Consider the following 9,251-nt stretch of genomic DNA (forward strand, 5'->3'; position numbering starts at 1 on the left):
TGACTCATTTAATGTACATTTAATGACATTAAACAGACATCGGTTACAGCCTGTTTTGCGTGTTCAGTTTTATGATGTTTTTCTTTTAGCTCATATCTCTGGCTTCTCTACCTGTTTACACCGAATTTGAAGAAAGAAACCAGTCTCACTAGCTATATTAAAACTGCCAAAGGGTGTGCTGAAGTTATATGATGATTCACACACTTATTCATTTGTGTGGAGATGGGCTCATATCTGCTACAGTGCATATTCAGTGCACTCTGCATAAACACCACTGGGGATAAGTTCTTGGTAAACACTTTATGGGGTGCATATATTTTACAGGTTCTGTAAAACACTGCTATCAAAACCTTGAATTGGTGGCAAGCCAGACATCAGCTTTTCTAGTACTCCTCGATCTTAACTTTAGTTCACATATTAAGAAAATTATATATATATATATATATATATATATATATATATGGCAGTGGTAAGATGGAGGTGGAGACCATTCTAAACAAGGTTGAAAGAACTTGTTTCACCCACCCGGATCTAATAATCATAAAAGTTTATTCAGCCTGAATGGATTCGCAAAGACAAAAGCACACCTGTGCTTTCTTTGAACATTTATATTACTTTAGAATCTGCCAATGCTCAGGAAGGCAAAAGGTTTGGTGTCTCTTACACCTGGACTGCTAAAGTTTTGGATTAAATTAGATGTTAAAAACACAAAGAAGGGGCGACAAGGTGGCTCAGTGGTTAGCACTGTCACTGGACTGTCACTGTCAGTGGTTAGCAAGAAGGTCGCTGGTTCGAGTCCTGGCTGGCATTTCTGTATGGAGTTTGCATGTTCTCCCCATGTTGGTGTGGGTTTCCTCCGGGTGCTCCGGTTTCCCCCACAGTCCAAAGACATGTGCTATAAGTGAACTGAACAAACTAAAGTGGCCATACTGAATGACTAGCCGCGTTTCCACTATCGTGCCTAAAGCGAGCCAGCCAGGACGAGCCAAGGCCAGTAGCGTTTCCACTGTCACTTCTGGGGCCTAATCGGGCCAAAGCGGGGCTTTCTCTGGGCCAGCGGCTGGCCTTTTTCCGGCCTGCTGAATACCTTGGCTTCGGGGCGGAGTGAAAGGAGAGGCGGACACTAGTTTTCTGATCGCACACGAGTATATGCACCAAACAAATAAACAAACAAATAAATAAGGGAAAGAAAACATCTAGCCTTATAGGTTAGGGTCTTTTTGCGTATGATCGCCCTTATGTTTCCCTTTTAAATGTAACGCTGCTGCATAAAATAATAAAGTTTTCATTTATAAGTGACATTCTTTGCTGTGTCCTCCTTGATGTTTCAATAACGCATAATAATATTTACACCATATTAAAGACACAGCAGCCAGTAAAGTTTGTTGAGAGTTTTTGTCAAGTTTAAAAGGTGTGTTTGTGCGCGTTTAGATGCCTGTTTGTAAATGTGAGACCGAGCAAAAAAGCGCTCCCTCACAGCTCTGTTTATGCCGCGAGCGGCTTCTTTCTGTTTTTATTTATGTTGGAGATAATACACAATATGAATACAACAGAAAGACATAAAACTAAACAAATTTTGTGTCCACTTTTGTAGACTCAAACACCGGAGGAGTTTGAAATATTATTTATAAAGTATTTGGATACGATGATATTAATCAAATTGTGCAAACAGAGCATTTTTGGGTGAGTGACAGCAGAAACTTCGCTACCTTTTTTTCTGTCACGCAGTCCTGCCTGTGCAGCGCTGCTTTACAAACACATCAGGGAAAACTGCAAATACAAAATGTGTTTTATGTCCTCAAACAAGTGTTTTTATATGATGTGGTAAAAATTTAAAATGAAATTTCTGTGGTTTTATATTATGGATGGTGCGCTCACTGCTGGGTCCCTCCGTTAGTGGCGAGATCACTCGATCCACGATGCCAACAGTCGGTCGGCAAGTAAATGAATATGATAAATGGAAACACAAAGGCATGTGCGTATAGACATATAATATAATGCTGTACAGTAACGTGTCCTTTGTTTATTTCGGTTGTCTTCATTTTAATGGTTTCGTGATGATGTGCTTTATCTGCCTGATTCCCGCTGAAGTGGGTGGGTTGTGTGACGTTTGATTCGGGGAACATTCTGGGGGTGGGGTTTGTGTGATGCGCTGCGAGCTACTAGCCCGACAGTGGAAACGCGACATGATTTCGGCCTCACTGCTCAACCTCCCTGGCGATTGGCCTGGCCTGGCCTGGCCCGGCCCGGCCCGATAAAAGCGCTGGCTCGCACTGGCCCGACAGTGGAAATGCGGCCAGTGTGTATGGGTATTTCCCAGTACTTGGTTTTAGGAGGATGGGAATCTGCTGCATAAAACATATGCTGGAATAGCTGGTGGTTCATTCCGCTGAGGCGACCTCTGAAATAGAGATTAAGCCGATGGAAAATGAATTAATTAAAACATAAAGAAAGGATCTACGGAAGGTCTAGTCCTTTAGGAGCAAAGATGGGCAGAGGTTTGCCAGTTTGTCAACAAATACATGAGAAAATTACTGAAATGTTTAAAAACAATGTTCTTCAAAGAATGATTGGAAGACATTTGTATATTTTACATTCAACAGTGCATAACTTAATTGACGCCCCATAGCAAAAAGGTCACCGGTTTGAGTCCCGGCTGGGCCATTTGGGGTTTCTGTATTGAGTTTGAATGTTCTCCTCATGTTTGCGTGTTACAGCCAACTATTCCATATGTGATGATGATCGAGTAGATTGGGGATGGAGGGGGGGTCAAACCTACAGTGAACATATCCCTAATATTTTCCTCATTCATTAGTCCATAATTACCTCACTGTTTTATAGGTGTCATAACTTTAAATATTAGGAGACAGAAAATACACAACATTATACAGTCAAGAACTTAATACATCCAACCAGTATACAATCATACAAGTCTATGCATGAATACTGCTGGTCTGCTGTTTCTTTGTTTTCTTGTGTGCCTGTATACACATACCAAAACATGTTCTCGAGAACCACTCTGTTCCAGAGCATCACTTCAGAGATCCATGGATGACAGGGATTCATCAGATTGACTCTGCGCTACAGAGGAATCACAAGGAAACAGACCTCACAAGACACAGCACACTTTCTGTGTGTCATGGTCCTACAGGACATCTGCAGTTCGATTACATGATTTTTTTTGTGTCATCATGTAGAATTTATGACATTACTATCAATTGTCATAAACGTGTGAACAGTTTTGAAATCTACCTTCACGCCAATGTATCATTTTCAGAAATTTGTTCAGTGAAACCCATTTCAAAAATTACTTTTAATAAAATTTTTTCAGGTCCTTAAAACTGTTGTCGCACAAAAGAATGTTCAAAACACATAAAAAGCGTAACTGCAAGTGTAAATGGAAGTAGGCAAGTAGCCCCCAGTGATTCTCAACTGTCGAGATTCACTTTCTTGCTGAGTTTAGCTCTGCCAAAATCAAACACACCTAAACCTAATCTAAGGTAGTCAGGAACACGAGAAAGTTGCTAGAAAGAGTCTGAGTCTGATCAAGGTTAGAGCTCAAATGCTGGTGGTTACTAGTGTAAATAATGCAAATATAATGCTACAGTATATACTGTACAAAGAGTAAATACACTACATGTACTAAGGTTTATCTGAGCAATGGTGTGTGACTATGGAGGACCAGGAGTGACAGGTAAAAATAAAACAAAGAATAATATTAGCAATTTAATAATTGAAGCATAAAAATGCGTATAAATCATTTTAATTTAAATAAATTTAAATGAACAAATAATGGACAAATTAATAGACATATTAAAATGTGTATATTATATATATATATATATATATATATATATATATATATATATATATATATATATATATATATATATATATATATATTATATGTATATTAATAATTTTCAAATGTCATTTAATAAAACAATGCCATTAAAATATTTTTTAAATGTATAAATAAATAGACAATTTTATAACTGTTTAGTTCATTCATGTTTTAAGCTGATTTGCTTCAGTTATTAAATTGATAATTTAATTCTTTGTTTTATTTTCTAACCGGCACTCCTCGTCCTCCATAGGATTATTGTGTACAAATAAAAGATTATCCAAGTTCAAAGCCTGAAGCAGAATGACTGGCAGCTTACTGTAGTTTACTTTAAAACCTGATCTACAAAATACATACTAAGAGCAGTAGGTTAATTGCTACACAAGTTAGTTTGTAAATAACAAAGTCATACAGTCAGCAAAAGTGAGACACCAATAAAGAAAGCTTCTGTAGGCCCGCTGTATGCATGTTAGAGAGGTTTGAGTCTTTTTTTTAAATGTAATTTAATTTTTTTTATTCTAATGATTGCAAAGCTTAAACTTAATTTACTTTCCTAAAAAAATAAAGGCCAACACTTTTACTCAATCATGGCACATGATCAAAAGTAATTTAAGCATCAATTTACATAAAACATATTGTGAGACTTTTTCTGTCAGAGAAGAGGAGGCATGCATTTTTCAGATTTATCCACTTATCAACTTATCCACTTGAATCTTTGAACCATTGACTTCAAGCATTAAAGTCAGTAAGGTTTTTGATCGGCTTGTGATTTTATAAAATCCCTGTAAAAATGTAATAGATTAATTGATAGGTTGTAGATAAATGTATCACACTTGTAGACATGTAATATGGCTCTTTATAAAAAAAGCTGTGATTTGGCAATAGGCACATTTATTCAACAGTTCTGCAGTTCTACACTGCCTAAATGATTGAAATAATTGTTGGAATGAAAAGAAAATATCAATAAAAACCGGAGAGTCATTTCCAACATCTCAAACTTAGGTGTAAAAAATAAACATTTACCAAATGAGGCTTTGTTAGCCTAATACTCTTCTTAAAAGTGTAACTTTATACATTATTTTTGACATTTTACACAGTCTCAGGTATTGGTATCAGTTTGATAATGTAAGCGTCATTAAAGAGCCCCTATTATGGGTTTTTGAAAATGACCTTCCATGTAGTGTGTAACACAGCTCTAAGTGAAGTGAAATATCCAGCTAAGGCTTAAATCTGGAAGTGGACAGTGTTTAAAACTATTGATTCATCTATAAAAGAGTCGACTCATAGTGATTCGAATGAATCGTCTTGATAACAAGTCTGTAGCCATTTCGGCGTTACGTGGCAACGAAACATGAGCCTCGCCCAATTGTTGCAAGCGCAAACCCAGGAAAATTTAAACCCGCTGTCCCGCCTACTAACGCAGTAACAAAGAAGAAGAGGAAGACAAACAGTTCCCAGTTAAATCAAGTCGTGAAGATGCTGTGCTTAGCTGGATATTATTGGAAGTGTGAGGGGAAAGTTAGTGTTGTTTTCTCTACCCAAAGATGAGGCTGTGAAGAGTCAATGGTTGAGGTTTATTTTTGCAAAAATACCTCAGCATTATAGCCCCAGCCTTGTGCTGTGTTCCCGTCATTTTTCTGACAAGTGCTTCAGCAATCTACACGCTTACAACTGGGGATTCGTTGGACGTTTGTTAAAGGAAGGATCAGAAAAGACTACCGATGTAAGAGACTTTGTCAGAGCTCGACAGGAACTTTATCAGAACACAGCTCATGGATAAGTTTCTTCCTCTATTTCACAAGTGTAAGTAAATAGCTGCCTCCTTGTTTCCTCTAGCTAGCTAATTGTGTATTTAATTGTGTTTTGTTACTTGTAACCACGTGTACTGTATCTGGTTAACTCTATTTATTCTCATATCATGTCTAATGTCACGTTGAAAACCTGACGCGTGCTGCTTTGTTTATGGATTTAAATGCATTTGTGAGCTCATGATCTACTGCCAGTTGTCGTTGCTATCCTACACCGTCAGCTGATCCTACACACGTGCAGTGGTCAAGGTTCAGAATAGTTCAGCTTTTGCCACTGTGTGGATTAATACTGAATGTGTGTCATGGTAAAGAATAGAGCAATATGCTGGTGTTTAACTGCACTGATTTAATTCACTCTTGCACACACAAAACATCCGGGAGACTGGGGGGATTAGGTTCGGGGCGTGAGGTGTCTGAATAACACTGTTGAGAACCGGGTACTGTGTACTGTGGTGTACATACTATACCAATATTGGCGACCCGGGGGTTTCACAGACTGTACCAAAATGCTGAGCCCGGGGGAGTGGGAGGGGCCAGGGGAGTCCCCAAGGGGCGGCCAGGGGTGGCCCAATATGATTTTGCTGTTGATATTATTATTTAAATGTACTCATGCAAATTCCCAATATTTCAATGAATAAATAAAATGCAACCACTAAGTTACTGTTGGTGAGAGTAACAGACTTTTGTGTCTGTGTCGGCACGCAGCGAGTTTTGCAGGTCGACTAAACTAATGTTTATAAAATATAATGATGATGTAACTTTCACTAAGCATGGCTATAAGCAGAAAGGAGTGATAAAGAGTCAGGAAGGTAAGACTTCATAACATTAATTCTCGGCCATGAGTCGGGTCTAAGACAACAGATGATTCTATATAACATATTTTTTGTATTCTTTAAAATTGTCATAATTAACATTCATTCAAAAAGTTTCTTAAGTGGTCTTGGCATATCACTCCAGTTGTTTTGCATTGTTTTCCAGTAACATTTAGAATTGATTTCTGTTATTCATTTAGATTAATAATTGTATAATAATATTAATAATAATTGTATTTTTTTTAGAATAAATATAAATAAATTGTTATATTTATTGAATAACAAATCTAACAATTTAAGGGGGGTGGGGGGTGTATTGGGTGGTTCGCCCAGGGTGTCATTTTAACTAGAACCACCACTGCCCTACCCGAACATCTTTGACAGCAGGCACACACCTTCAATAGACAGCAATGGCAATTTAATATTTACCTGAAGGTACATCAATAGAAGAAGCTGCATTAATAATTTTATGGCTCAAACAGGGATATGGATAAATGATATTATTAGGGTCTGTATAGTGAGTGTGTGTGTATATAGTAATGACTTTTGTTCAGTTTGTTCATTTGTTTGTTTTATTAATTAACTCATTAATCTTCATTAATTTTAGACATGGCATATACTGTATGCTGTGCAATAAAATATGTGAAAAATAACTGAAAAGTTATTTATATGAATAGTGTTTATAAACTAAATATTGATTTGTATTTGGTCTGCACGTGTACTTGCTGAATTACTTCAAGGAAAAAATTGCAATATTTCATTCATTTTCTTTTCGGCTTAGTCCCTTTATTAATCTGGGGTCGCCACAGCGGAATGAACCACCAACTTATCCAACACATGTTTTATGCAGCAGATGCCCTTTCAGCTGCAACCCATCTCTGGGAAACACCCATACACACTCATTCACACACACTACGGCCAATTTAGCCTACATAATTCACCTGTACCGCATGTTTTTGGACTGTGGGGGAAACCGGAGCACCCGCAGGAAACCCATGCAAACGCGGGGAGAACATGCAAACTCCACACAGAAACGCCAACTGACCCAGCCGAGGCTCGAACCAGTGACTTTCTTGCTGTGAAGCGACAGCACTACCTACTGCGCCACCGCATCGCCCTGCAATATTTCAAGAGTAATTAATTAAATGAATTAAAATAATATTATTTCATTTACCAAAAACAAAAATATAACATTACACTGAATTCATTATTTTTTGTGTGCCACCCCAAGATCTGGTGCGGCCTCTTCTGGGCCCCCTAAGAAAATTTTCTGGGGGCGCCACTCGGAGGGGCTGGTTGAAATGACAGGAGTTTTCCGGGATAAATACCAAAATGGGTGGGTGGCTGGAGATGGGTCTGAAATATGGCAGTTTGGGAACAAATTAATCGCTGAACGATTCATATATGAGTCGCTGGGATACTTGGGTAAAAATAAATGCATATTATAATACAATGAAAGTGTTTTTTGACCTTGCATGCATATCAGCATGTTGTTGGAGACCCATAAAACTAAAATATGACCCCTTTTAATGTATAATAGGGGCTCTTTAAAGATGTTTTGTACATCAGAACTCGAGTTGAAGCAGCAGCACACAGCAAACCATTTTATGGATAAATGAACCTGATAACTATAAAATTTAATATGCCCTGATTATCTTATAACCCAACCATAAAACACAAAACAAACTCTACAATTTATAAAGAAATATATTATAAAGACTTCTTATTAATTGGTACAGTATTGCACGGTTTAGATGATCTTTAATATATCATAATTTGTATAAATATTTTCAGTCAGTTATTAAAGAGAAGCTATCATTGCATGCTTGGCCTGTGTATTTAATTGCATAAAATTCTCACCAGCATGTGTCAACATTTGTGTGCACGCATTTACATAATTTCAAGTCTTTTTCTAGGTCTTGTGCAAATATGGTAGGGCTGTATATCTGTATAGACCATTTTGGGGGATATAAAAAATATATATATAAAAAACGCATTTCCTGTATTATATTTTTAATTTTTATAGCTTCCGAGAATCAAAAAAGAGCCACATATTGATAAATAATGACATGATAGCTGTTTTAACATTAAATTATCATTAAATTTCCTTTTGTTACACTTATGAAATAGTTTAATGAGCAGGAAATGTTCATGTGCCAATGACACATTGAAATGGTCCATAAAATGTACGGAAGGTCTTCAGAGCTTTAGGAGACGTTAAAATTTGCGTGAAAACTAATCCTGTACCCTATTCAGACACTGTTCATAAGCACAGACAGGAACACAGTGTGTGGTGGGATAACATAGGAAGCAAAGTATAAATATATGCTTACTCCAGATATTTATGAGGTATTAAAGTAGACATTATGGGATGCGATTTTAGATTAAAATGTGCGTTGTTACTTTCCTACCTTTCACTTCTGAGGCACCGAATATAGCAACTTCCTTTTCAGTGTCCTAAAGCGGGATCTTGCGTTATTCTTTGCTTGCGCAAGAGGGCGCCAAACTCTCATAAATGAAGGTCCCTTTATTGGTATGGATGAAACCTGAAGACATCCACATAACCGTTGAACAAACGTTTTGGTGGCTAATAAAAGGTTAGTTATAAAAAATATTCCTCATACCAAAAATAAAAAAACTTCTTCACAATAAATAAATAAATAAATAATCCCAAGTGTGGCTCTTATGGTGTAGATTTGAATAAACATTTACCAAACCTTATTGTGTAGCCAGCAAAAGCAGTAATGAAATTCCGACAAGAATAAAACACATACGTTTACATGATCG

This window comes from Danio aesculapii, chromosome 7 (genome assembly GCF_903798145.1).
Source record: "Danio aesculapii chromosome 7, fDanAes4.1, whole genome shotgun sequence".
NCBI lineage: Eukaryota > Metazoa > Chordata > Actinopteri > Cypriniformes > Danionidae > Danio > Danio aesculapii.